This window comes from Oratosquilla oratoria, chromosome 3 (assembly GCF_046742065.1).
Source record: "Oratosquilla oratoria isolate Oo_2021 chromosome 3, ASM4674206v1, whole genome shotgun sequence".
NCBI classification, from domain to species: Eukaryota; Metazoa; Arthropoda; class Malacostraca; order Stomatopoda; family Squillidae; genus Oratosquilla; species Oratosquilla oratoria.
In genome coordinates, this window is record NC_134779.1 from 81,412,625 (window position 1) to 81,421,015 (window position 8,391).

Genomic DNA, 8,391 nt, shown 5'->3' on the forward strand with positions numbered 1-8,391 from the left:
TTTGCTTTCTCTATGAGTGGGTCAGTCGGGATAAGAAAATCATTGTGAAAAGAATGTGTGGACGAAACGATCTTTGACCCCAGAAGAGAAAAATGTTGCCAATCCTCTTGTTGATTCAAAGAAAATTTATATGCCTCCTTTACATATTAAGTTAGGGTTGATGAAAGTTTTAGTTAAAGGTATGGATAGAACTGGCAAGGGTTTCACATATTTGAAAAATTAGTTTCCTAGAGTAAGTGACGGAAAAATCAAAGTAGGTGTTTTTGTTGGACCACAGATTAGGGAGCTGATGAGAGACCAGAATTTTGATGAAGAGCTAAATGATATTGAAAAAGGTGCATGGCTGTCATTTAAGAAAGATTTGCACAGAGCTTTTTGGGAATCATAAACAAATAAGTATTCTGAAATTGTAAAAGAGCTTCTGACATCTTACAAGGCCTTAGGATGCAATATGAGCCTAAAAATCTACTTCCTAGATTCTCACTTGGACTTTTTCCATGCAAATCTTGGCGCCGTCAGTGACGAGCACGATGAGAAGTTTCACCAGGACATTCAGCGTTCCCACAAAGAGGGAACGCGGAGTCAACCAACTACGTATACTGCCAGCTTTATTCCCAGAGTATCATTCCTCTGAAGAAGCTACAAGCGAAACCGGTCAGGAATAAACTCGGAACGAGACCCGTGACTCTCTTTTTCCACCTTTTTCATATATATGTATATATATATATATATATATATATATATATATATATATATATGTGTGTGTGTGTGTGTGTGTGTGTGTGTGTGTAGGGGGGGTTGGGGCAGTAGGCGATGTGAGAGGGGATTATGTCCACCCCTCTCTCATCGCCTACTGCCCCAACCCCCCTACTCCTCTCCCTCTCTCCCTCCCCCTCCCTCTCCCCCTCCCCCTTCCTTAAGGCGATCTGGTAGGGTCAGGTCATCAAGCCACACACCACTGTAAGTCTTTCCATGTATATGGAAAAACGTCGCACTGTTCAGTCCGTAAAAATGTAGTTGTTCTGTGTTATGTGTAATTGTGTTTGAAAATGACTCCTTGATTTTCGATTACCCTCCCAAAGTCAGAACTATAGTGAGGAGAATTGAAAATATTAGGGAGAAGGTAAATAATTGTGACAATGCTGTGGTGTTTAACTCAGTGTATATATATATATATATATATATATATATATATATATACATATATATATATATACATATATATATATACATATATATATACATATATATATATAAATAAACATGTGCATACATACACACACACACGGTGGCGCGGTTGGTCGAGTCCCTACGGCGGTCCGGGTTCGAATCCTGCCCAGGGCTGAAATACCTTTAGTATCGCTGCGCTTCGAGTCGTTACTCCAACTCTCGTGGGCGGGGAGTTGGGTGTGTATGTAAGTGTAAGGTCACAGCATTACCCATAGATCGGTCATACGAGCTCTGAGCTCTCTTCTGGGAGGGAAATAGCTGTCGGTCACGAGTCCAACACGTGTTCCAAAGACCAAGGTGAATCACACACACACACACACACACACACACACACACACACACACACACACACACACACACACACACACACACACACACACACACACACACACACACACACACACATGTATATATACACATACATGACAGAATTGAATAGACTCCAAAAAATGCATTTCTGCTCTTATTTAATGCTTACTGTTATTCAGATTTACCTTATATGTTGCATTTACCTAGATTTATGTTTCAAGCATGCCACGAACCAAAGGAGCAGTAGACTTGTCTGAATTTCAACGAGGTCACATTGTGGGTCAACATGAAGGTGGACTTAGTCAACGCAAAACATCTGAAAATCTGTCAGTACCCCTCTCTACTGTTAATAGAATGATCGTACAATTCACTGGAGAGGGTAAGAAGGGCATAAAACCTCATTCAGGTCGTCCCGGGCCCTCATAAAGAACCTTGCGTCTTGTCAAAAGAAATGTCGAAGAGGATCCACGTTGCAAGGTCTCTGACATAGCAACACAAGCTGATATCAGTCCCAGAACAGCTGTCAGGTATCTCCACAAGCTGGGTTACTATGGCAGAGCTGCAAGAAAGAAAGCACTCTTTCGTCCAGCTAATATCAAACGCAGAGAGGATTCGGCTGCTGAGGTGGTGGAGACACCTGTGGCCTGATGGAGTACTGTCATTTTCTCTGATGAGTCTCGATTCGCATTATTTTCTGATAGTGGAAGAGTGTGAGTCGTGAGACTCAGTAGTCAAGAGTTTGACCTCAAAAGACTGCAGCCAACAGAGAAACATAGGGGCATTTCAATAATGGTGTGGGCTGCAGTTTGGAGTGATGATTGATCAAAGTTTGTGGAGTGTCAAGGAAACACCTATTCAGACAAATATGTTTCTATATTAAAGGAAGGACTCATTCCAATATTTTCCAAAAGTAGAATGAATAAAAATGTCTTCCTATTTATAGAAGATGGAGCTCCTTGTCACACTGCTCAAGCAACACAAAATTAGTTAAGCCAAAATGGTCAAGTCAGTCCCCAGATATAAACCTATTGAACACCTCTGGGGCGTATTAGACCGACAACTTCGCAAAAAGAACAGGAAGCCATCTTCAAAGCCCGAACTCTTAGGATTACTACGGGAAACATGGCAAGAAATACCTCAAGATGATATTCGTGAACTAATCACTAGCATGCCTAGAAGGGTCCTTGTACTGACAAAAGTAAAGGGGATGTCAACCAAGTATTATTTATTCACATTGTGACCATGTATAAGCACTTTAATTGTATCAATTGTTTGTTTAATAGATGAAACGATTTCTGCTGGTGTTTATTCAATTCTGTCATGTCTGTGGGAGAGTATGTGATAGAAGAAAGCTAAAGATAAATGTGGGTAAAAGTAAGGTGTTGAGATGTACAAGGGGTGAAAGTGGCAGTAGACTGGAAGTGAGCATTAAGGGAGAGCGACTAGAGGAAGTGGATAGTTTTAGATACTTGGGTGCAAATGTGGCAGGAAAAGGTGGGGTGAAGGTGGAGGTAGAATGTAGATTGAGAGAAGCGAGTAAATGCCTTGGTGGATTGAAGAGTGTAATGAGGAATAGACATTTGGGAATGGATGCTAAGAGGAGACTGTATGAAGGAGTGATTGTGCCAACAGCACTGTATGGGGCAGAAACATGGAACATAAGAGAGGAAGAGAGAAGGAGTTTGAATGTGTTTGAGATGAGGTGTCTGAGAAGTATGATGGGGGTTACTAGGCTAGAGTGAGAAATGAGGAGGTGAGGAGAATAGGGGTGGAAAGGGAGTTGGGAGATAGGGTTGATGAAAGAGTATTAGGATGGTTTGGACACATGGAAAGAATGAGTGAAGAAAAACTAGTAAAAGAGGTATGGAAGGCAGATGTGGAGGGAGTGAACATGAGGGGACGTCCTAGGGTGAGGTGGATAGATGGGGTAAAGGGGGCTTTGGGGAAGAGGGAAATGTCTGTTGAGGAAGGACGGGAGAGGACAGAAGACAGGGGTGAATGGAGAATGGTTTTATATGGATGATGTTGTGATGCATGAGGTGGAATGGGTGGGGGGATGGGGGGTGAGGTAGTATGTGTGAGCAAAATTTGATGCAGCCCGAAGGGATTTCTCCCCGTCTTCTCCTTTTATGCATGGGGGGACGGAGAGGGGGGGTCGCCGATTTAATGAAGCGGCTTTGCTGTGGATGTGCTGTGTCTTGCGACACTGCTTCTGACCCAGGGCAGTGGACAAGGTGCAGGGATGACTCATCATCCAGGAGGTGCTAAGATAAAAGGGAAGGTGGAAGGGTGTGGAGTGTATTCAGGGATGGAATGGGTGGGAATGATTTTATGCCTTTTTCTTTTTGGCTACCTCCCTTGTAAGGGGGAAAAAGCCTTGGTATATGTATATATATATATATATATATATATATATATATATATATATATATATATTTATATATATATGTATATATATATATGTAAATATATGTATATATATACACATTATATATATATATATATATGTATATATATATATATATATATGTATATATATATACATACACAAATTTCACAAGTCACACGTGAATCACAAATATGTAGAGTCGACAAGGAAGAGGAAAAACATACGGAGTCCGAGCGCTTTCGTGATATATTTACATTATCAAGGAGTACAGAAAAGTGAGTACAAACAAGTTGAGATAAAGAGTATAAAGAGGACAAGTGAGACATTTACCCTCCTCTCCGAAGCCTGGATGCTCAGGTTGAGTCCCTCGGCGAGGTCGTGGAAGAGAGAAATTTGATCACATTAACTTTTGAAATATGTACTATTCATATTATTGACAATATATGGATCTAATTTATATAATCCGCATTTGCAGCCCAGAATTTGTGGATGACGAAATAAGCAAAATTTATGATATCGGAACACAGTTAAGATATCCTAAATTCTTTTTGGAGAAATGTTTAAAAAAAGCTGAAAAGACATTTTATAAAGGTGAACCAAAAAAAAAAAAAAATTGAAAAAAAAAAGAATCTTATAAAGATTCCCACTATACAAGAATTTCAATGTAATTGTAGCCTTCAAGAATAATTCAACCCTAAAAAATCTTCTCACAAAAATTCTCCTGATAACTCAACAGGCTGTGTATACAAAATACCTTGTAGCAAATGTGATAAATGTTATGTAGGTCAAACAGGAAAAGAATTAGAGGTTAGAATTAAACAACATAAAAACAGCATTAAAAAAGGCCAGGAATCTAGTGCCCTTTTTACACATGTTCATGACTTTGACCATCCTATTGACTGGCAAAATGCTTAAAACGTTATACAGTATAAGAATATAACAGAAATAAATATAGAGACAGGAATTATCAAATACAATTATGACCAACTTATTAATAATAGTTCAGGATTATATAAATTAGATCCATATATTGTCAATAATATAAATAGTACATATTTCAAAAGTTAATGTGATCAAATTTCTCTTTTTCCACGACCTCACCGAGGGACCCAACCTGAGAATTCAGGCTTCGGAGAGGAGGGTAAATGTCTCACTTGTCCTATCTATACTCTGTATCTCAACTTGTTTGTACTCCTTGATAATGTGAATATATCACGAAAGCGCTCGGATTCCGTGTGTTTTTCCTCTTCCTAGTAGACTCTGCATATATATATATATATATATATATATATATATATATATATATTGATGACGGTGTAAACAGAAGTCATGGGTCTAGTTCCGCGTTCCTGAGTTTATTCCAGACCGGTTTCGCTCTAGGCTTCTTCTGAAGAAGCATAGAGCGAAACCGGTCAGGAATAAATTCAGGAACTCGGAACTAGACCCGTGACTTCTTTTTCCACTTTCATCAACTTGTCACAATGTACCAGCATATATATAATATATATATATATATATATATATATATACATATATACACACAGGCACACACACAGGCACACACACACACACACACACACACACACACACACACACACACACACACACACACACACACACACACACACACACACACACACACACACACACACACACACACACATACACACACACACACACACACACACACACACACACACACACACACACACACACACACACACACACACACACACACACACACACACACACACACACACACACACACACACACACACACACACACACACACACACACACACACACACACACACACACACACACACACACACACACACACACACACACGATAGTCGAAATGACAGCGAAGATTGGAACTCCAGAAAAAAACCCATAAATTTTCGTGGATATCAACGAGGGAGTACCTTTTTGTATTTACAGGAAAGGGGAAAGCTCGTGGTGTAGTGGGAAGGCGATGAAAAAGGAGAGTGGGAGGGATTACTGAGGGAAATGGAAGGAAATGAGGAAGGAGAAGACTGGGTCCAGGAGGCCAGGCGCCTTGTAAACAAACGGGGGCCGGATGATTTTGGTGAAGAAGAGGGGATTAGCAAAAATGTAAAGATTAGAAATATAGATAAGAGCAGCACAATGGAAGGTGAAGATAATAATTTCCATGGATTTAATGAGGGGGGATACCAACCTCCTCCAATTAGCAAGCCTAGAGGAAAAACTTGAGAAAATGACCGAACATTGGGAGAGTAGGTTTGGTCAACTTACACGGATTACGCAGAGAGTTGAAAAATTGGAAGAATTAGAGAAGATGAACAAAAACCTAACTAAAGAAACAGAAGAATTAAAAAGACAGTTAAAAGAAGTAAAATATGAGAATGAGGAATTAAAGAGGAATAATAAAGAGAATAAAGAGCCCATAGCAAAAGAAGCACAGGGTTGAAAGAAAATCCAAGAGAACAACAAAATCGTATTTAATGATATAATGACACAGCAGATGAAAGAACAAACTGAAAACACAGTTATTAAAATGATTAGGGAGAAAGAGAATATAGTAAGAGACGTAGCAGATAAAAATAAGTGTATGATTATATTAGGGATGGAAGAGAAGTATAATCTAAATAGGACTACAAGAATAAATGAGGTAAAGGAAAAGGTAAATAATATATTAGAAGTAGTTCAAGAAGATGTATGTATGAGAAAAATTTGACGCAGCCCGAAGGGATTTCTCACCGTCTCCTTTTCTGCATGAGGAGACGGAGAGGGGTGGGGTCGCCGAATTTATGAAGCGGCCTTGCTATGAATGTGCTGTGTCTTGCGACACTGCTTCTAACCCAGGGAAGTAGACAGGATGCAGGGATGACCCGTGTAACCTTTTTGGTTTGTGTAGGCTACATAAAGAGGACTTAATGCGGGCGAAATAAACTCCAAAGCGGGAGTTTTCTTCTATTTATTAACAATGAAGGCAATCTGGTTAACAAATTAGAAATGGGCCCTATGGGCTAAATACTCATACAATAAGTGCCAGGCCTTGACCTAGGGCACAACTGGCTGGCAGCCTCTCGGCCTGCATAGCTCTGGCCGGTAGGCTCTTGACCTACCTAGCTCTGGCCGGTAGGCTCTTGACCTACCTAGCTCTGGCGTTTGTGACATACTGTAGGTGTCGTAGGTTAATATAGGGGGTTAGTGGGTTGTTGTAGGTAAAGGCGTTAGTCTCGCTATTCTATACATTGGGGTCAGTTTTATATATGAGGGTTAGTCGTATAGTTGGTGGGCGTTGTTAGGTATATTATATATATGTTAGCTTATGGGTAATATAATAGGGCAGTTATAATAAATTATTTTTAATAGGTTATTCTGGTGACATTGGGTATCTATATCTTGTTTGTCTTGAAATGTGCTGCGTTAGATGTATGTTCTGGGAAATGCAAGGTAAGCAAGAGGGGAGTCTCGCTATGTTGCATGCATGTGGATCACGTGCGTGGTAGGTGATGGTTAGTAATGGTTACACCCGTCATTCAGGAGGTGCCAAGATAAGAGGGAGGGAGGAGGGTGGAGGGGAGTGGAATATATAGGAAATGGAATGGGTGGGAGTGGTTTCTGTGCCTTTTTCTTTTTGGCTGCCCCCCCGTGTAGGGGGAAGAAGCCTTTGGTGTATGTATGTATGTAGTTCAAGAAGATGAACCTGAAATAGGAAAACAAATTGAAGAAATATATAATCTCGGGAAATATAATACAGATAAGACCAGACCAATTAAGGTTCAATTCAGGTCACAAACGACAGCAGAGAATATCTTAGCATAAACAGGGAAACTAACAGACAATGAGCAACATAAAAAGGTATGGATAAAAAAAGAAATGAATAAAGAGGAAAGAGAGGATGAGAAATAAAAAAGACTAGAAGCTAAAAAAAAAAAAAAAAAAAAAAACGAGAAAAGAACAGAGACAGAAAAAGAGAAATTCTATTGGAGAGTAGTGAATATGAAAGTGAGGAAATGGTTTATAGCAGAGAAAAATGGAAGGGAAACAGAAAACACGATGGAAGTAGCAGAAAATTAAAGGTATCTTACATAAATATAGATGGATTAATAACAGGCTTGAACGAACTGAATGATTACCTGAAGGAAAAAGAACCGGACATAATGGGAATTGTAGAGACAAAATTGAAAGGGCCACTACCACCCAACAATGTAGGACATGGAGCATATAATTGTTGGATTAGAAATAAAGAGGTAAAACAAGGGGGTGGAGTCATGTTCCTGACTAAGAAGGATATAAATGTGAAGAATGTCACACATGGAAAGAATAGTGTAGAGATGATTACGATGGAAGTAGAGGACAAGGATAAGAAAAGCAGAAATTTTGTAGTAAATTATGTGCCTCCTAAAACGGCTTCGTGAGAAGAGAGAGAACACAAAAATATGTTAGAAGGCACCAGGATATCACTAAGATAG